The sequence below is a fragment of the Artemia sp. Qi Xiang Cuo genome, chromosome 3 (assembly GCF_049724085.1).
Source record: "Artemia sp. Qi Xiang Cuo chromosome 3, ASM4972408v1, whole genome shotgun sequence".
NCBI lineage: Eukaryota > Metazoa > Arthropoda > Branchiopoda > Anostraca > Artemiidae > Artemia > Artemia sp. Qi Xiang Cuo.
The window spans coordinates 60,442,521-60,465,377 of NC_142796.1; the positions used below are offsets into that span (position 1 = coordinate 60,442,521).

The following is a 22,857-nucleotide window of genomic DNA, read 5'->3' on the forward strand; positions in this document are numbered from 1 at the left end:
CAGGTACAGGCTATAATCTTGTTGTTCAAGGATAACACTGCTACTGTTGGGGTTCCACCCCTGTTTCTTTTCCTTTCAGATAAATGACCTATTTTCGTTTCTTTAATTACATTTGTGACCCTTTTGGAAGAATACAAGTAAGGTATTCTACAAACTGTGTAGTATTTTCCGTAACCCAGGCAGGGTAGAAATAGAGCTACAAGGCACCGTCATTATTATATTGACAGGGAGAGTTATTACCTCCAAGGAGAGAGTAGAGATTTTCAAGCCGTAACCCAAGGCGGGTACATTTGGCTTTAGGAACTGGCCATTTGACCACTCGATCGCGTTACCATACCCTGGGACAGGGTATACTGTAAATAGGGTAGTACCAAACCCGATATTTGCAGAACCATTTGGGTAAGAGTGGGAATCTCACTAACATTAGGGCCGACAAGGGGTCTCCCCTTCGAGTACGTGGCATATCAATCTTTTTGCGTCATTCGAGTAAGTGGCATAGCAACCTTTTTTGCACCATTTTTGCCTTTAAAAGTGGTGACCCCGCACATACACCCCAATAAGTGGTGCCAGTGGTAGCTAGCACTACGAACACTGCCATTTCCGAGTGTTTTAGGAGTAGAGATGCTTCGAAAATATGGCATTTTACGACGTAATAAGCAATAGAATTACCTTTGTTGAAGCTAACAAATACTAGGTTAGTTATGTAGTTTCACAAGCAAAGGGAAGGAAAAGATATATAAATATATAATTAAATTACTTGAGGAAAAGAATGGAAAAAAAACGAGAAAAGTAACAATAAGTAAGAAAACAAAAGTGGAAGCTTAGCATTCGGCGAAAGAAACCGTTAATCACAGAAAATTGAGGCATAGGGATAGGTCTTAAAAGGGTCTCCTTTACCTACACAGATGACCTTCATCTGAATAATGGTGATAGAAAAATTCGAATTCTGAATTAGCTCCGCAAAATGAGTGAACAAGAAAATTTGAATTTTAAACCATGGCTGCTTTAGAACCATTTAGATGTAAAACAAGCCAGTGTTCATGCTTGTTTACAAAGAATGTAAGCCCACGGATGACCTACACAGATGACCTTCACGTGAATAATGGTGTTAGAAAAAATTCAAATTCTGAAGTAGCTCCGCAAAATGAGTGAACAAGAAAATTTGATTTTAAACCAGGGCTGCTTTACAGCCATGTAGATGTAAAACAAGCCAGTGTTCATGCTTGTTTACAAAGAATATAAGCCCACATTAGGACAAACGGAGAGATATTGATAATTCTGGTCCGCTCTTATGGTTACTCAATGATGAATCATCCTCAAGTTTAGTCTGATTATAAATCAGTAGAGTTTAGTCGAATATCAGATAGATTTTATATCAGATAAATACGATCTGATAGTAGAAATCAAATAGAATGAAGCCAATAACCCCTTATCCAATTAGTTAAGAAATAGATTGTGCCTAGAAAGCTTATCATGCTATAACATATACCTTATCACGGAAACAATTACACAGGGCGTTAATAGGTGACACGTAACTTTTAAATATATAATATAAATATATAGTATATATGTAATGCAAGTGATGTCAAAACGTCGGCGATCAGGGAGAAAGGCCCAAGGTGGGAAGCTCGTGGTCGACCAATGGTGACAAATAGTGTTTTTAGGTCCTGTGTGGCACATTTTGCCTATTAGGTAGCAACCTTACGAAAAAACAACTACTGCCTTAATATATTAGTAGGCGTTGAAAGCGGGGCGGGGAATCATTGAGCTACATTGAAAATATTTGAACATGGACCTTTTCAAGGCTACTTGATTTTGATCTTCTAACTCAGAATATTAGAATTGACATGTATCAAAATTTGTTTTTTTATGCAATTCTTTATGCTATTTCCTGCCTTTGACACTATTTAAGAAGTATGCTTACTTAATATTTTCTTTTGAGAATAATTAAAAATACATGAATGTATTTTTTTTGGGGGTCGAGTGTCATTTGTATTGCTGGGGTCGACTCCCCTCGCACACGTTAGGTCCCCTAGTGGATAAATATCCGCGTTATTTGTACTTATTAATTTTATGGGTTATTTGTAATGATGGCAAATATCAGACTTAACTTAATACTTTTTTTTATAAACAGATACCATTCAACACAATTAAGACAGGTCGTCAAAAGTCTGTCTATTGTTCTTAAAAACTGCTTATTTGAAAATGTCAATTTTCTTTTTATGTTGTTCTATTTATTTAAGAGCGAGAGAGGATGAGCATATGTAGGTTTTATTTTTGTAGCTAGACATAAGACATACCTTAGTACTTCAGTTTAATTAAATATACGTTCAATGTTTTGTCACAACAAGCATCCTTGATTGCTATACTTTGCGCACCTTAGACTAAATTAGTCTATGTTACTAAGGATTTGATTAAGTTTTAGATGTCTTATTTTTGTTAGTGTTATTTCTATGATCTTTCAAAGGATAATAGAAATGTTGGAACAGAAAATAACCAAAGGTAGGAAGATCTTGGTCGACTGAAAACGACAACTGGCGTTGTACCACGTCTTGTGGGAAGCCGGGGGCGGAACAAACGGCCATTTTTTTTTTTTTTTTTTTTTTTTTTACACGACCGTAGGAAGGGATATTTCTCAGTCCTTCAAGTGTAAGAAATTAGTATTTTTATGCCAATCAGGGCCAGTCAATACAATACTTAAAGGTTGAATAGAAACTTCTGTGAACTAGTTAAGTTTTCGTTTATTTTTTGGATCAGAATGCTTTGAAAGAGAAACAGAGAGTTTACTTTCTCATAGCTCCGAGGAAAAAAAAAGAGAAAAGCCTTTTAATTTCATTATATTATATCTATGACGTATGCTGTCCTACAGCTCTGTGTTAAACATTACTTCCAAAGAGAAACAGAGACATTAATGTCTTTAGCTCCTTGGCGAAAAATTTAATTTCATTAGTTTATATCTATGACGTATACAATAACAGAGAGATCACTGTTCTATAGTTCTGTGACAAAAATGTTCTTTAATTTCATTGGTTTATCTATGACATATCTTGTGCTCTAATTTTTGTGATATATTTTCGCAATTCAGTCACGTTATATCTTACCTATACCGACTCAGGCCCCCTCGGATTTTCTATGAAAAATCGACCCATGTCCTAACTAAGATGGATATTATCCAAAACAAGAAATTATCAGTACAGAAGCGTCTAATTATATGAAATATTTTGTGTTAGTGCAGATTATAATTGTTTTAGGCCTACACATAAAATAGGATACCAGTGTAATTATGTGCTGCAAGCTTACTTATTCATGTGTTTCTTACTCGAGAAATATAGTGTTTGGTACTCGAGAAATATATGTACCTATAGTTGGCTATTGGTACGTTTATATGTAGAATTTCACGGTGGATGTGGAATTATATCTCAATAATAATATGTAAAATTTTAAAACCAGTTTATCAGTTAAGATACATGGATTCAAACCCTGTGTGTGCCCAGTGGCAACTAAGTAAAACCAACACGGAATTCCCCATTAATGTGAAGGTGTTTCTCACGTAACGGATTCTAATAAGACTTTAATATCATATTTATTTATTTAGTGCTGGAGGGTTTGCTCAAACAATAGCCTTCTAAAAAGATATTGATGTCAGTTCTTCATTACGCTTATATTCTTTGCCAAGCATCAACTGGAATCTATGCAAGAAAGCTTGGAATCCTGCATCTAATGACCTTATTCGAAAGGCGAATATGAGGCACCAATGTTGACTTGTAATTACGGAAAATCCAAGAGAAGAACACGGGGAAACACAAAGAAGAACAGCTCTGCATTTCAGCTGAGGTTAAACCCGGAACCCCATGAGAACGTCTAAGCCAAGAAATAGGGAAGACATCAGAAAACGAGTGGGCATTGAGGTCACCATTTGTCCTTGTTATGTCTTGTTCCCTCACTGTAGTATCGTTTACGTAAAACCGTGTGGTTACGACGCTGCAACATGCGTTTCTTAAACAGCACTGACGTGCATAAACAATGCAGGCATGAAATAAGTTGTAAAATTAGACCTCAAAAATTAACCATGTAGCATAAACTCGGTTTAAATGATTATTTCAAATCTAATGTAAAATTACCTAAGTGTTAAAAGAAGTTAAAATAGAGTGTATGTAGTAGTGTATTTTAGAAAGTATAATAAGAGACCACACTTATAGTTAAAGAATTAAGATTTTATAAGAAACTTCTATGTATTGAATTTCCCAATGGGAACTATATTGTTTTATTATAACCCGATTAATGCGTGTATTATTGTATGAGTATTTACTTCAAAGAACGTGTGATTCTGCCTCGTTATTTTTCTTACAGGAAGTAAATGGCAAATTGGTCATCGAGTATTACAATGAGCTGCCAAGTACAGATACGGTCCAGTAGCATCTATTTTCATCATATCTCAACCAACGAAGAGTACTCACATTAGACTTCAGGCAATTTTCATCCCAACTTCCTCTACGAAAACAAGAGTTACCTTTGATCGTTGTTTCTTCGACCATGAACCATATTACGTATCAGGTAACACTATATTTGAACCTCTGTATCAAGCACTTTAGCGAATTATATAATCACATAGATGCTGATAAACACATTGATAAATACAAGATAAACTATATTTGACGATGTTTGAGGTTAAATGACGCTTAAAGACATTTGAAGTTATTTGCAGTTGAAGTTAGGAACAATTTGAAGTTTAATTCTGAGAATCCCATCAATCAATACAACATAAACGATATTTAACGATATTTGAAGTTAAATGATATTTAAATACAATTGAAGATATTTGAAGCTGAAGTTAAAGCCAATTTGAAGTTTCATTCTGAGAACCCCATTGATTGATACACGATGTACAATATTTAATGATATTTGAAGTTAAACAATATTTAAATATATTTGAAGTCAAAGCTAAATACAGTACATTGAATGTCACTATAGTGTGACAACATTCCGTTTCAAATCCAAACTTCAACTACCTTATTATTAACCGATGAATCAATGCAATGACTAATTGACGCAAGCCGTACGCTAACAGTTTTATAAAAGACAGAAATGAACCATTTTAAAGCGAGAATTCATTCCCTAGGTGCCTTAAGATATCCTAAACATTCATATGCTGAGAAGAAATACGCCAACACCTATAGTTGGAAGCATTATTTCCCAGTTGAATATTAGAGAAAACGTCGCGTAAAGACAACCAGGGTCAAACTGTTCCATGAAGAAACCATAACGTAAATACTTCAAAATTTCTACCGAGATAATAAGAGTGAAGGACAATTATTTACAAAAGAAGGTTGTAGTACACTAAGGACTCTAAGGTGATGAATAGATGTGAACCTACATGTGTTACTTCCCAATAACTTGGACAATTCAAAAATTCCAATAATGAGGGTATTAATGTTACCAGCGAATATGGTGAACCCAATGTTGTATGTTTAAAATCATTCAAGTATGTACCAAAAGTAGAATTAGTTGTAATATTATCATGTTATTCATTTAACGTAATGTAGATAGAATGTAGTATGTCATATAGACAGCAAAATAAAAAAAAAAAGCCTTGTAAAAAATCAAAAAAAAATCCTTAGTATAGTAGCAAACCTAGAACCATGAATAATCTTAGTCCGGTAGATGAATTTTAGATAGGGATGTAGAATAAAATAAGAAAGGTAATAGTGAAAATTTTAAGCACTCCTGATTAAGCCATAACATAAATATAAAATAATTATGTAAAAGAAATAGTTAATAAATGGCGAACATTTAAAAAAAAATACCAAAGGCGAGCAGTTGCTAATGAAGACATGTCATTAATTAATATGAATGGTTATGTTTTAAATAAGTGAAAAACTACTTATTTAAAATACAAAACTAAATTTCATCCCTTTTTCAGATAGCTCAGATTTTTCATAATTATTTTACACCTAGTTTAAAAAATGAAGTTCTTAATCAGAAAAGATAAAAGTCGCACTCACCCCAGACAAAGAACAGCACTATCCAGGCTTAAGATTTCGCTAAGAGAGTGAGAAATAAAAAATATGCTACGTACGATATTTCTAAGGAAGTTTAAATGGCAAAAAACCGTGTGAACGCTTGAATCATCAAAAATATTCAAAAGTAGTTACTGGACGAAAAATTTACATCCTTGGTCCTCTTGAGCCAATGGCGAGCAGTCCTCATAGCGCAGGACTAAAGAGCTTTGGTTGATAGTGGCGTAGAAATATTTTTTAAGATTATTAACAGATCAGAGTTAAGATCATTCAGACAAAATTCTTATACTCTTCCGTCGTTGTCACCGTTATTGTCATCTGAAGTGACCCATTGCTGTGCAACTAAGTATGTAAGTTCAATAAATCTATTGCCTTTTTTATCTGTGTTTATTTCATCTTATATGTCTGCATCTAGTCTGATCATAGGCCATTAGTTCGCATGTCTCCAAGGTAAACGCTCCTAGAGGGAATCGGATATCCAACTGGTTCGAGAAAAAAGGGGTCATATCTATATGTATACATATTAAATTTTCTCTCGCTAATTGTGATCGGTGTTAGCCTAGTTGACACATTCTCCCGTGCTATAAGTGCCAATCTCGGAAACATTTCTATCGCTACAAATATCAATCTTTTTTATCGCTACACCAATAGTCCCTGACAAAGAAAAGGGATTTCTTGACGTGATTTGACTGAGGGTCAGAAATTAAAAAAAAATGTATTTAAGAGTAAGGAGCAATATTAAAAATTAAAAGGAACAGAAATTATTCTGCATATGAGGGGGACTGCTCCTTTACTCAATCCTCCTATTTAAGTTTTACTTTTTGTCACCATTCTTTAAGAGAGATTGATCAAACAAAAGGACCGCTGAATTTTAATGGTTTTATTTTTAGAGAACATTAAGAATTTAGCATAAAGACCGAAGGTTGCGGAAGGGGCAGACGCCTTCATATTTTGGTAGTTTTAGTTAGCTCCCAAGTTCCCCCCCCACTTACTTTGAAGAGGGTATCATCTGCTCAGCTAACAGGGGTATCACGAAGAAGACTATCTTCGCTCATGTCGCCTGGTTTTGCTAAAATTACCTTTTTCTTTGCCTAAATAGAACTGGGAAGATGTTCTTTTTCTCTCTCTCTCTCTATCACTCTCTCTCTCTCTCTCTCTCTCTCTCTCTCTCTCTCTCTATATATATATATATATATATATATATATATATATATATATATATATATATATATATATATATATATATATATATATATATATATATATATATATATATATATATATATATATATATATATATATATATATATATATATATATATATATATATATATATATATATATATATTTTTATATATATATATATATATATATATATATATATATGTTTTAGTTAGCTCCCAAGTCCCCCCCCACTTACTTTGAAGAGGGTATCATCTGCTCAGCTAACAGGGGTATCACGAAGAAGACTATCTTCGCTCATGTCGCCTGGTTTTGCTAAAATTACCTTTTTCTTTGCCTAAATAGAACTGGGAAGATGTTCTTTTCTCTCTCTCTCTCTCTCACTCTCTCTCTCTCTCTCTCTCTCTCTCTCTCTCTCTCTCTCTCTCTATATATATATATATATATATATATATATATATATATATATATATATATATATATATATATATATATATATATATATATATATATATATATATATATATATATATATATATATATATATACATACATACATATATATATATATATATATATATATATATATATATATATATATATATATATATATATATATATATATATATATATATATATATATATATATGTATATATATATATCCAAATTTGAGGCAAAAAGATCATATTAAAGAAAATATTTTTTCAGTAAAGTGCAATTTATTTTCTGGCCTTAGGAAGGCATAGGGGTTTTGAGCTCTACTCATGTTAATTTCTATTTTGCTTGGGTGATTAAAAATTCAGCTTTTGTGTCCATCTTTGGAGCAAATACAAGTTGTATTTATAATGTCACAATACAAGTTGTATTATTATTAAGTAGCATCGGTGAAGAATACCAGTAGCTTCAATGGGGGGGATGTATTTTCCTGCAAGATTTATTTCTGCATTTCCCCTTCCAGATTCAAGAAAGTCTTTTTGTGGCATCGTTATTGAAAAAGGGCTTGATTTTTTTGTATTTTTGTTAACGAAATTGAAAAAAACAACGAACTTTCCCTCCCTGGATTATAAAGAATACTCCACCCCTCCTGAGGGCTGGGTCCAGAATTTCGTTTGGAGGGGGGTATAAAACGGTTAAAACGCTCATCGAAAATTTGTTTAAAAGCATTGCGATACGTTTTAACGTATCAGACAAAAATATCGGGGGGGGGGGGGGCACTGCATATTACCTAACAACTTAAAAGTTCGTGAATTGACGCCATTGATGACGCCATGTGGTGTCGATGGGGAAGAGGGGACATTTTCTTGTAGTATTTGCTCGGCTAATTTTGAATCCAGTTTTTGTTTTCATGTTTAGAGCAAATTTAATAATATCACAACATAACTTGCATTATTGTCAAGTAGGATATATCAACGTAAATGGCTTTTACATTGGAAATTGAACGAAATCAAAATACACTATTTGTATCTAAGGTTGTCAAAAGGGAGCACATGTGATATTGACGGAAAAATTAAGAAAGTTAAGTTAAAACTTTCAGGGTATGTGGAGGGTAATAGTTGCGTAATAGTTTCTATACTCAAGGATGTAACATGATAGGGGCTGGAATCCCTTCAACCCTATAGAAACCAAAAAATTGTGCGGATTTTCAACTTCTTTATATTTGAGTATTTCTCCCCCTACCTACCAATCGAAAGCCTTATATTACAACTTTTATTAAAAAATTGTTGTAAAATTTTGGCCAACATATAACTAGTAAGCCAAAATTTGAATTCTTATAGAGAGAAACGGATAAGATCTAAACTATTCTTTCCTAAACCAATGAAAAAGAATATGTAAAATAAAAACTGTCAGAAATTGTCGTTACATAAATGACAGAAATTTTTGTTCAATAAATAACATTATTTAGCAAGAGATGTAACTAGGGAAGACATTCATAATAGTATTTCTTAACTAAGGCACCACGTTATATAGGTATTGTACCGTGTCTTATCTTTCCCTTGTCACGTTTCCCCTATATTTGGGACAATCCTTTTTTTATTTGGATTGTCCCAAATCATTGCTTATATTCAACAAATTTCGTAGGATAGTGTTGAACCGTTAAAAACAGCAAACGAAACTAATCACCTAAGTGTTGCAACTCCTTTGGTACATAAAACTTTAAAATCAGCAAGTTTAACGTAGCTTACTAATTACCATATAATGCAAAACAAAATTCAACGGCTCCTAGCGCAGATGATTATGTGTGTGGTGAAATCAATGCCGGAGAAATCGTATGGAGGCTTGAATATTTTTTTTTTTTTTTTTTTTTTAAAGCAAAGATAAAATCCTTGAAAATAAAATTTACTGCTGATTTCACAAATCAATGCAATTGTTTTTTGAAAATGTTTTTTTCTATGTTAAGATGTTCGTGGTTTTGCCAACATATAACGTTAAATAAGTTTTAATATAAAAATTCAAAATTAAAATCAGAAATTAATATAGGACTTCAGGTTATTTTGGGGGGGATTTTAAACTAAACGAAAGAAACTTCATGCATTCAGTTTTGTCCAAAGGGCGATGCCTCAGGAACGGCTAAGGGTACTACGTTGAAATTGTCAGGACATGTTAAATGGGGAATTGAACTAAATCATAATATACTATTTTCAAATTATTGAATTTTCTTTGGGGGGGGGGGGTCGCCTAGAAGGTCTTTACACTTCTACCCTGATAGATAAAATATATTTTCGTTGTATGTTATTGAAAAAGGGCTTGTTTTTCGTATTTTAGAGTTTTCTACTAATTATAAAATTCTTATATAGTGAGAGTCATTAAAACAAAGAAATATTTTTTGTTTTTTTTTATTTTGTTTAATAAATTACATTTAATTTTTTTGCATCATTTCTGTTTATTGGTCTTTTTGTTTCACTTTTGGTTTACTATGTACAACCATGTAATTTAAATTGTGTTTCATGGAACTTTAACTAGAAGTTAGTCATTCGCGCATCTCTGGGGCCATTTTTTAGTTGTTTTTTTTTCAAGAAATTTTCCGTTTTTCGAAAATTTTCCGAAATTCCTGGTAATTAGTCATTGTATTCGTGGTTAGTTTCAAATCCTGTTAAAAAAAATAAATAAAGAAACAAATAAAAAAAAAAAACTGATATACATTTACGGTACTGTTTTACTTAATGGTACACACCGCTATAGATTCTATCAAGGAAACTAGTCAAACAGGTGAGGCAGATACACGGTTATAATGGTTTATGAACCAAATTTCGGCTATATATTTGCACATTAGGGGGGTGGGGGTAAAGCATAGCATATATTAAATAAGTAACCTAACCTAGGTCCCTCCCCCCCCCCTAAACCCCAAAAAACAACAGTTTAAATATTGTAAACTCAATGAGAAACCACGCTTTGCGGTCAATTTATATATCAATTACCCGTTTTACGGGTCTCCATGCTAAATTGCTATAGAGTCTATGGCGGTGTTTACTATTAAGTAAAACAGTACCGAATTTACTAGGATTTATTTTCGAAAAGCTAAATGTGCAATCAAGCGATTAGGACTTTTTTATCAGAAAGGAAGCATGACTTTACTAACTAAATAAATAATCTAGAACCTTGATATGTTAATATGAAAATGTTTCACAACATTCGGATTTGTAAAATCATACGGTAATTGTGCATTATATCTTACACACCGCTATTTACTGTATCGAGAAACACTAAAGGAAACCAGTCAAATGGGTATTTGCAATAGAGAAATGGATCACAAGGTTTGGTTTCTCAATTCGTTCACAATATTTAAACTATCGTTTTTTGGGGTTTAGGGTGGGGGGGGGGGGAAGGTACCTAGGTTATGTTAGATAACGTATTTGATTCATGCTATTCTTTACCCCCCCCCCCCTCTAATGGGCAAATGTATAGCCCAAATTAGTTTCTAAACTATTATATTTGCATCCTATTTTATTCTATTTCATTAGCATTAACCAAAATTGACTTCTTTCGTGTGTAAGATATAATGCACAAGTACCAATCATATTTATTTTGCTTTTGAGCTGCCTTGATCATGAAGGAGGCCCTCCAGGGGCGCATTTGCTATGAGGCAGGGGGGGGGCAGTCCCCTCCAGACCCAAGCTTGACCCCTTTTCAGACCTCAGTTTGTCCCCCAAGCTGAAATTTAATTTCTGCAAAATATCTTGTCAAAACTTAGATAAGCCTGCATAATTCAAAGATCCAGATAAACAGGTCAGTTTTTTTTAGTATATCTTTGTCTGATTTTGGCATTTTCAATAACAATTTTGTCCAAGTCTGGATTGGATTTTTTTCCGTTTACTATTCAAATTTTGAATTAGACTTTCATATTACGGGAAATGTTTTATGCTGCTTATAAAAATCTAAAGACGAAGTGATCAGTTAATTGAATGTTATTTGAGCATTGCAACTGAAATTAAATCTGCGACGAACTTTGTTTCTCGTATTGTAATAAATTCTTTGACAATCCATGTCGAATTATCGCTTCTCGGCCTTTTAAATAAGATCAAAGTGTATTATCTACAGTGTTGGGCGATAATTTGATCAAACGATATATTGAAATATCGATAATTTTATTTTCGATATTCGATAATTGATTTCGATATTTCCGATCAGTTTTTATTCAGATTAACTTTTGGCTTTGCCAAAGTTAAAAAAAATTTGGGTACTTATCTATTTCCCAAGCATAGCGGTTGTTTCTATCCCTGTACCTGTAGATCCAAATTCTCGAGTGTGTACTGGCTGATAGAAAAGTACCAAAAATTATAATAAAAGGGTATTTTGCACATACCCTTTGCATCTTTACATACCCAAAGGTCAATTGAATAATTGAAAATCAGTATATAAAAACAAACTTCAATTACAAGAGTGAATGTCATAGAAATCTAGACTTGAAATTACTCGGACTCAGGATAAAGACAGATGACCTACTGGCTACTTTTGGCTATTTAATCTCAGCAAGATGTCAATGTTTTTTCCCTTAGCATTTGTTCTACCTTCCAGTGATTAAATAAAAATAAAAGAACACAGGTTTTTTCAACTGAAAGTAAAGTTCATCATTACAACTTAAAACAAATAGAAGTTATTCTGTATGTGAGAGGGATGCCCTTTATACACATATTTTCTAGTATTTTAAAAACAAGCTTCTTATTCTAATTAAGTAGCCCTTGTGTTTCAGGAGTTGTTTTTAGATAATTGGAACTCTTTAAAGGAGGGGGTAACTCCCCTCACATACGGTAGGATTTCCTTTTGTTTTAAGTTTCAATATTTCTCCCTAGTTTCCGTTGAAAAAACTTTTTTCTTATTTAATTTTTGGTTGTTTTCATTTAATGCCCGGAAATCACCACTACAAATCCGTCCTGCTGAAAATTTCACACAGAAATTTTCTTGTGGACAATTTCGCCTAGAAAATTCTCTTAAGCCTATTTTCATTTGAAAAAAAAAGACTTGTCTTTCATTTAATTTTTGATCTTTTTCAAATCATGCCGAAAAGCCCCTTAAACAGGAAATTTTTCATTGAATTCCCATCCTCCGAATGGAAAGTTTCTTCCACGGAAAATCCTCTGATGAAGAATTTCTCCCGCGAAAAATTTTCACATGGAGAATATATCTTGCAGAAAATTCCGCCACGAAGAATTACTCCCACTAAAAACTTTCCCATGGACAATTTCCCCCTGAGAACTCCCTCCCTCTTACAAAAAAATGTCTCAGACAATTTTAACCTCTCTGAAAATTTACCCCGGACAATATCCCCGGAACATCTCTAGATGTTAAATTGAATCGGCAAAGAGAAAGTAAAATAAATTTGATATAGAAGTTCTGGCAAATTCTCCCGTGTAATATTTCTCCTTGTAAGTTCATCTTCGGAAACTTCCCTGCCCATGGAAAATTCTCCCCGTGGAGAATCCCCTTGCGGAAAATTTCCCTCCCTAAAAACGTCTGTTTACTTCCAAATAAGAGAAACTATATGTAAACAACAGACAAAATTCATAACTTATCGCCCTTCCCCGAGTACCATGGGGGATCATGACAATTTCCTCGGAACATCTCTACATCAAAAATTGAATCGGCAGAGAAACATTATGACGAATTTCGTAAAGGAGTTATGACAAATTCTCCGGTGTAAAATTCCCCCTTGTTAGTTCATCCCCGGAAACTTCCCTGCCCATGGGAAATTCTACCTGTGGAAAATCCCTCCAAAGAAAATTCCCCCTCCCCTAACAAGGCCTATTTACTTACAAATAAAAAATACTATACGTAAACAATAGGCAAATTCATGTCTTAAAGCCCTTTCTTCAGGTTGCGGGGAGTCAGGTTATCACTGGAGGAACATTTTTCTTATCTTTCAACTATGGTGAACAAAATGAATATCTCGAAATTGGAATCGGGTGTTTTCAGGGAGAAAAGGATGTGGGAGGGGGGCAAGTGGCTCTCCAATATCTCGGGTCACTTTAAAAGGGAACTAGAACTGTTATTTTCTTTCGAACGAGCACTTTCCCAACATTCTTGGGCCTTTGATTTGATGCGATCACGCTGGCGAAAAAAAGAGGAATAAATAAACATGCATCCGTGATTTTTATTCTGACAAAAAATACAAAATTCTACATTTATGCAGACGGGAGGCTAAAATCTTTACAGCTGGGTTTCATGATATGCTGAATCTGATGGTACACTTTTCTTTAAGATTCTTTGAATTTTTTTTTTGGGGGGGGGGGTGGTTTCTCCCCTTTCCCAAAAATCACGGAAATTTTCTCAGGCTCGTATCTTTTGATAGGAACATTAAACTGAATGAACCCTATATACTTGGAATCAGCATAAAAAGCCAATTCTCTTTTATATGAGCAAGGCCTATCAGCTTAGAAGGCATTAATACAGCCAAGGCCTTTTGGAAGTTCTCAGCAATATTTGGAAGTCCTCCTGACTAAACGTATTTTGAGTTTGAGAACAGGCTATACCAACTTATGGATACAGGTAAGTATGCGGTGTATCAGCATGTATGAGTCAATGGATTAAATACATCATTGTTCTTCTTCTCGCCCATTTCCCAAACAATTTTCTGTGTTTGATCTTTTCTGCAGGACGTTTACCTGTAGCAGAAAAGGCCGAAAATAGTCAAATATGTTCAAATATCGTTTTCGATATCGAAATTTTCGTTTCAATATCGATATTTGCTCTGATATATCGATATATCAATATCGATATTGAATATCGCCCAACACTAAGTATCTGTTCTTATCAGCTTAATATCTGATACGGTTCCTTCATTGGGCCCAGAATATCAAACTGATTTTTGGAAACCGGGGGGATGTCGGGGCTTGCTCCGCTTCCTTTACGCGTTGGCCTGGTATTGCAGCCTTTAACCCTCTCCCACTTTTAAGTGTCACTACTTCAAGGTTGAAAAGAACGCTACCTATTTTAGAAATTAACCGCCAAATTTGCTTGAATAGTTGATGGCACTGATTTGGGCAAATAAATTAATGTGTTCGAAAACTTGTTAACACTTTCACTTATATAAGGCAGATGCCTAGAATACTTATCAGGCACATTTCTGTATAATTTTGAATGGTAAATTATTCTTAACAAGGTAGGTACTAACTTTTATGAGATAATAAATAGCCTAGTAGGGACAGTATATGCAAGACTAGCTTCTAAGCTTGGCTACAGGAGTAGACAGGGTATAAAAACAGTAGGCTATCCAATTGAGCAAAATACATAAGACCAAAACCCTCACATCTTGTTACCAAAGATGAATTAGGAAGAATTGTATATATCAGAGAAAAGCTAAAAATCTAAGCTATACATCAATATGGTTAGGCTATTCAGTGCCAGATCCAGGGGAGGGGTGTGCTCCCCCTAGCATCATCTAAAGTAGTGTAATTGGTCAATATATACCAAATCATATTATTGAGTTAGGAATAAAGTGAATACACCATTCGATGCCTTTTTTTATGCTGATTGCGAATATATTAAGCATTTATTTTGGAATTGAATTTCAGCCCCCCCCCCCTATATCTGTCAATTCAGGGTTAGGTTAGGTATAGCCTATATAGGGGGAGGGGGCTGAAATTCATTTCCGATAGAAATGCTTAATACATTTGCAATCAGCATAAAAAAAGGCATCGAATGGTGGATTCACTTTAGTCGTAACTCAATAATATGATTTGGTATATATTGACCGTGTAATTTGCTTAATTTACACAATTTTGCATTAATTAAACTTGCTCCTAATGCAAATTTATCAGATCAACCTATTTTGCACACCCCCCTAAAAAAAAAGTCCTGGATCTGGCCCTGAGGCTATTAGGCTAGCCTATTAAAAGTGTTTAAGATCAAACACTTGAAATTATCAGTTTATTGACTTACATACAAAGACCTCTTTTTGGAAATGCTAGTTGTCCTATTTGGATATATATAGCATATATATATATATATTTATATAGCCTATATATATATATATATATATATATATATATATATATATATATATATATATATATATATATATATATATATATATATATATATATATATATATATATATATATATATATATATATATATATATATATATATATATATATATATATATATATATATATATATATATATATATATATATATATATATATATATATATATATATATATATATATATATATATATATATATATATATATATATATATATATATATATATATATATATATATATATATATATATATATATATATATATATATATATATATATATATATATATATATATATATATATATATATATATATATATATATATATATATATATATATATATATATATATATATATATATATATATATATATATATATATATATATATATATATATATATATATATATATATATATATATATATATATATATATATATATATATATATATATATATATATATATATATATATATATATATATATATATATATATATATATATATATATATATATATATCCTTTTAGCATTTCAGTTTTATTCACATATTAAAAGAAAGGTGACTTTCTTCTGATTGTAAAAAATGTAACTTTTATTGCTTGATATTTATTTAATAAATCACATATTAGATAGTATTTTTGTCTTTTCAATTGCTTGTCAAAATAAATATCATATTTTTAATTTATGCTGGCAAATTATTGGTGAAAATTTGACCAAGAAGGTAGAGTTCTTGTTACTGCCCTCACATTGCATCATGCTATAGTAAAATAGGGGTGGTCCAAAAACCCATTGCTATTTTTTTGGAATGCCAAAGAAAAGTGGTGTTTCCTAGAAAGAGGTCTTTGGTAAAATACTACTTTAGCTACTTTTGGTTATCTTGGAAAGGGGTTAGGTTAGGAAAATTAAACTTTCAGGGATGGGTCTAGAGGCTAAAATATGTCCTAGGAAGGTATTTTGAAGTACCTACCAACACTCCTTCTTCCTATAGAGGGTCCTAACCTTTGATGACCTTCAAAAATCTGTGTATTAAAAAAGTGAAACCATGCAAAACAGATCTTCTGCTTAAATGAAGTACAACAAAATTGTTTTCAGCTTCACAACTTTGCTCAATCCCAACTTATAAGTTTTAAAGATATGAAAAGACATTTCCTAAATTTTGAAAAAAACATTAATATGGCTTAAAATTCTACTCAAATAACAGGAATTTCAGAACTAAAGCCAGAGAAAAAGAAACTGATAACTGAAAATTAAGGTAGAATGTTGTTTTGTCAAAATTTCAATAGGTCATGTAGGCAAACCTGTCATGTAGGCAAATTTCAAGACTCTAGAGAAAGAAGTGAAGGTAGGTACTTCAAAATACCTTCCCAGGACCTACTTTAGCCTGTAGACCCATCCCTGAGAGTTCCATTTTCCTAACCTAACCCCTTTCCAAGATAACCAAAAGTAGCTAAAGTAGAATTTTACCATACTTTAATGTGTAGGTATAAGTTTGTCATATTTGATTTAATTTATGGGTACACTGGTTGAAACAAGAGAGACACATTTGGAGAGAAGTATCTGAGACACATATGAGAAGTATCCAATTTTGGTTATATGTTTATACATTAGGGGGGTTGGGGGTAAAGCATAGCAGAGCTGCATGCAAAATGTGTCAGCTACAATTATTCTACATATTAGCCTATGAAGTAAGAATTGCTTTCGTAACATGTTCTCTTCTTTATAGTGCCTAATCTAAACTGATACCAACATTTCCACTCTTCAGAAAGAAATATGTTAAAGAAATAATTCTTACCTCATTACCTTAAATTACCTTAAATCGCACTTGCTAGCGATATGGACGAGTCCAGTGTACGCCAGTTAGTGATGATAGGGCCGCGGGACATCAGCTTCATCCCATTGCGTGAGCCATAGTTTGGTTTCCCATTCCTTATCAAGATTGGCTTTGAAACTGTCAATGGATGGTGAACTCACTGTTGTTTTGCTCAGATTGTTCCAGAGGCTTATGATGTGGTTGGAGAAGAAATGGTTCCTCTTCCTTGTATTAGCACACTTCCGAAAAAGCTTTGCTGAATGACCCCTGGTTCTTGACAACTGGGCAGGCTGAAAGAGGTCCTTGTCGTCAGACTTGAGCAGTTTGTAGGTCATTATCATATCACCTCTTTACCGACGGTATGTCAGAGTTGGTAGCTTGAGGCTCTGCAGTCGGCATTCATACTCTTTGTCTTTGAGCCCCTTTACGCATTTTGACGCCCGTCTTTGGACAGACTCGAGAGCCATCTGGTGTGTTTTATTAATTGGCGTGGCGACACACATTCCAAATTCTAATCTTAGTCTCACCAGGCTCTTGTAAAGTTTTGTGATTATTGTAGGGGATCTACTTGTCATTGTACGTTTGATGAGGCCAAAAGTTTGGTTCGCCTTTGCTACTGCAGCTTGGGTGCGGCAGTTGAAAGTAAGGTCTTAGTCTACAACAACCCCCATATCTCTTTCAGAGGTACTCTCAGAGAGTGGCTGTCTCACACCAGCATTTGCTGACATCGAGTATTGCCATCGTGGGTTATTTCTTCCAAAATGGAGAACCTTGCACTTTTCGACATTAAACTCGAGCCTCCATATCTTGGCCCATTCGCCAAAGCTGTCAAGATCTGACTGTATTGAGGTAACACCTTGCTGAGTTCCAACAGGACCAATGAGCTTTAAGTCGTTGGCGCACAGGCTAAGCTTGCTTGTAACGGTTCTTGGAGCGTCATTAATATATACATTGAAGAGTGTAGGTCCCAAAACTGTTCCTTGAGGAACCCCGCTTAAGACCTCAGCTATTTTGGAGTAGTAAGCTCTGCCACCTTCACCAAAAACTCTGACCTGCTGCTTTCTTCTCTTTAGGAAAGACGTGATCCAGTCCACCACTCCCTCTTGAATTCCAATTGCCTTCAGTTTCAAATGAAGCCTTCGATGGCAGACTTTATTAAAGGCTTTAGCAAAGTCTAGCAAGATCATATCCACTGGGAGACCTTGGTCGAGGAGCTCAGTTATGTAATTATACGAGTCAATCAGATACGATTGACTCATAATAGACTATTCACAAAATTTATACTAAACAGATTATCGAGGTGCAAACCATATCTTTTTACTTTTTCTTTGTAAATGAATAAACTAGTATAAGCCTAGAATTGGGGCTATTGAGAAGGAAGCATGTTAAGAAAATAATTCTTACTTCATAATGTCATCCTTGCATTTAAGATGATGACCAGTAACACCATCAAACCCATTTTCAGTCACAGTGAATACACCAGAACAAAAGGAAATCCCATAAAACTGTGTCAAAAATTAGCAGAAAGCATGATAAATTCAACTTCTTCACCAATTGCGTTGTTCCACTGTGGAATTCACTTAGCAAATCTACTGTGTTGGCCAGATCAGTTGATAGCTTCAAGGTTGGTGTTGACCATGATTGGAGCAACAAGTCATTGAAGATGCAGCGGGACAAACCAGCATCATTGAGCAGGGTCTATTAGGTGCCACCCGTCCCCAAATACACCTGGCTGTCAGTACATCTAGTGACACCCAAACAAGGAAACCAAACTGTCCTGTAATTATGAAAATTGTGTTAATTGTCCTGTTGTTATGAACTGTGTTAACTGTCCTGTATATATGTGAATAGTGATAATCCAACTGTGACATGAAGATGATCAAGTCAATGTTACCTGGCAACATCTATAGGTTCTTCAACCTTAGTTGCTAGAAGATGCAATTTAAGGTAATAATTACCTTAATTTGCACTTCAGAGCAAATTAAGATCCATTTTGATCTCTTAATTGTTCTATACTTGATGGTGTGAATGATTAAACATCAAATGCATCCTTTTGGTACTTTCAGGGAACACAATTCCATTCAACATCTAATAACTTCTTGAAAACTTCATTATTGGGTGTTGAGACTGTTGTATTTGAGAGATCATTCCAGTGGTTTACTACTTGGCAGGAGAAAAACTGTTATTGGTGTCAAGTTTTGACAGATGGCTTGAACAGCTTCTTTCAATGCCCCGTCCTGTCCAGTGCCAATATTTTGGGAAATTGACAAATGAATGGGGGGAGGGGGTCTTGTGAAGTAAGCTTATATTTCATAAGCATTTCACCTCTTTGTTGTCAGTAAACCAGTATAGATAATTGTGGATAATACTGCCATTGTGTAGATAATACTGCCATTGTGGCTCTTTTTACACCCCTTCCAGAAGCTGTATCTCACCCCCATATCCTGGTGATGCTATGCACATTACAAAATCAAGCTCTGGTTTGACAAGGGCCTTGTACAACCTCACCAAACCATAGGGAGACCTACTGGATTTTTTTTTTTAAGAGTGCCAGGACAGATAAAGTAACTATACATAATATTGTAGTATATAGTAAAATTGTAGTTAACACGTTTTAAAGGCCCTTCCAATAGGCTTTACCCCCAGTTCACTTAATATGTAAATATATAGCAAAAATTATGTATTTTCTATGTATTTTTCCATGTGTCACTCTTGTTTCAGTCCATGCTCCCATAAATTGAACCAATGCTGACAAAACAAAGAAACATAAAACCACATCATTTTGGCTGTATATTTGTGCATTAGGGGAGGGGGGATGTAGCAGGATCATCTTCAAAATGTGTTAATTATAACTTATCTGCATATTATGATGTAAGATTTGTATTCATAACTTGTTTCCTTCTCAATAGCCCCAACTCTAGGCTTATACAAATATTAGAAGCTCTTCAAAAAAAGTAAAGAACTCCATTAAACCAAAAATGGACAAAAATAGAATCAAATAATCTACCAAGCATATAACTACTGTAAATCAGTATCAATAAATAAATGAAACCCAAAACAAACAGAAATTAAAACAAATAACAGAGTCAAACTCAAAATGAGCAGAAATTAATACAAGTAGGGTTCAAAACTCCTATGCTATCTAAAAGCCATAATATAATTTGTTCATTGTCAGTTTAATGACAATTAACTGATATTTATGCTGATATTTGTTCCTTAAGATCTCAATTAATCTTTGGTTTCTTAAAGTTATAAAATTGAAAACATTTCAAAGAATTTTTTTTCAGTAAAGTACATATTATATTCTGGCTTTTAGAAAGCATAGGGGTTTTGAACCCAACTCATATTAATTTCTGCTCATTTTTAATTTGACTCTGTTATTTATTTTAATTTCCATTTGTTTTGTGTTTTATTTATTTATTGATACTGATTTGTGGTAGTTTTATTGTGGTAAAGCTTTCTAATTTAGTTAATTATGAATTTACTAAAAATATATTAAGATGCAAATACAAAATTTAGAAATACCACTTTTTATTAAGATAAGCAATATATCCTGACAAGTTTCTGCTTAATGGGAAATTGAGAAATCACCACTTCCTAGCTATTGCGTCAGTTGGTTAAAGGAAGGTGTCGTTGATAAAAATGTATAAAATATACATTTTATCAGAAGGGGTAGACTGATACTAACTTTATGCCGGACTGACCTCTGGTCCGTTGCTTTTAGAAATACCTTGGAATCTTGTCCGATTATTGTAAGTGTCTAAGTATCCTATTATATATTATTGTAGTTTTCCGAGACTTGTGGTCTACTTGGGACAGCCAGTCCCAGTAGAAAGTATATATCTGGTATTATTATATGTTAATTGAATAAAAGTATTGTGTTATAGCCAACCTCTCTACAATCTACCTTTAGCCCCTCAAACATACCCAGCTGGTACGCCTCATTAGTCTGGTCATAGCCTAAGGCATGCTACCAAAGTTTAATTACCTTAGGGCCATAGTTTATCTCCCCTATAAAGGGAGAATAAAGGCATCTACCACTACATCCATTTAAATACCATAAGAACCACGTTACCACAGTATGCTTGGTAGATTATTTGATTCTATTTTTGTTCATTTTTGGTATAATGGATTTCTTAACTTTTTTTTTTGAAAAACTTATTTTCTGAAAAAAGTTTTTTTAATTAATTTCTCTTTGTTTTATATTGATGTAGTCTTTTTCAGGGAAAAAGAAAATGATAGTTTGAATCTTTCCAGTTTTCCTTTAAGAATTTATAGTTTGGCCTGCTATTTATGTGCTGAAGAAACTTTTTCAGCAATTTTTAACAACATAACTCTTTTGAAAATCATGACACAAATAGTAGTTTTTAATTTAGTCATATACATCCTCTAGTTGACCTGATAAATAAAAGTTAATACCATTCCCCAAAAATCATATCTGCTCTTTCATAGCCTGGATAAAATTACACTCTTTTGACTTAGTAAAATTTTAAGAGCAGAAGTAGCAATAGAAGTAGCCCCAAAATTTGAACTTAATACCCTCAGTTGTTCTTGGTATATTGCTGAGATTTCTTATTGACAACCAGCATACAAACAGTGTGTTTTGATTTAATTTTAAAGCAGCTTTTTAGGCATAATAGACATATTACATAACTGTGGGGGGTTGACCTACCCAATAACCCTAGAGATATGGTTACTAGACCATTCAGCTATGCTGAAAAAAATGGCTGTCTTAAAATTTTTAGCTAAAGAGTAGGACTGATTGCCCTCCAATCATTTTGACTCTTAAGTGGGCACTATAACTTTTAATTTTCTATCAAATTAGCTCCTTTAAAATATCAATGTTATTACTAGCTATGATGGAGCATCACTGCCTACGTCCTTATATGCCATTTTAATACCTGCATACATAGAGGTTTTTCCTTTAATTGAAACTCCTCCTAAATGTTCCCTAAAAAGTTTCAACTTAATGCCATTAGTATCATCTGGGTTGCAGTGGTAGCTAGCAACCTAGTAAGAGACGATCATGTCCAATGTTAAGAAATATAAAAACCCATAACTCCTAAAAAAAAGTCAGATCAAAACGAAAAGTGCACCATTAGCACTGTCTTGTCCAAGACCCCTATATAGAAAACTTTCTGTCCCTTGGCTTGAACAGCAAGGGAAATATATTGGCTTGAATATCAAGAAAAGTGGCAGCTACTGCAACATTCTGCCTAAATGGCATATTTTTTTCTTTCTTTCTTTCTGTTTCTTTTCCACAGATAGCTTGGCACTGGAATATTGTAGAGAGTTGTTCAATGGTTCATTTTAAATGAAATTAATTGGGTGAAAAATCTTTTGTTACTAAAATAAGTTATTTCTAAA

General features: G+C 33.5%; 1 protein-coding gene and 1 pseudogene across 1 annotated transcript in view; both read left to right on the plus strand.

Annotated features, from left to right (window-relative positions):
• Positions 1 to 14,398: 14,398 nt before the first annotated feature.
• LOC148954359 (U2 spliceosomal RNA) lies at positions 14,399 to 14,580 on the plus strand (annotated as a pseudogene).
• An 88-nt stretch (positions 14,581 to 14,668) lies between these two features.
• The window catches only part of LOC148954360 (TLC domain-containing protein 2-like), a 49,250-nt gene continuing 41,061 nt past the window's right edge, over positions 14,669 to 22,857 (plus strand). The window contains exon 1 of the mRNA XM_089086308.1: positions 14,669 to 14,794. The gene's annotated coding sequence lies outside the window, so the exon portion shown is untranslated. The remainder of the gene's footprint in view (positions 14,795 to 22,857) is intronic.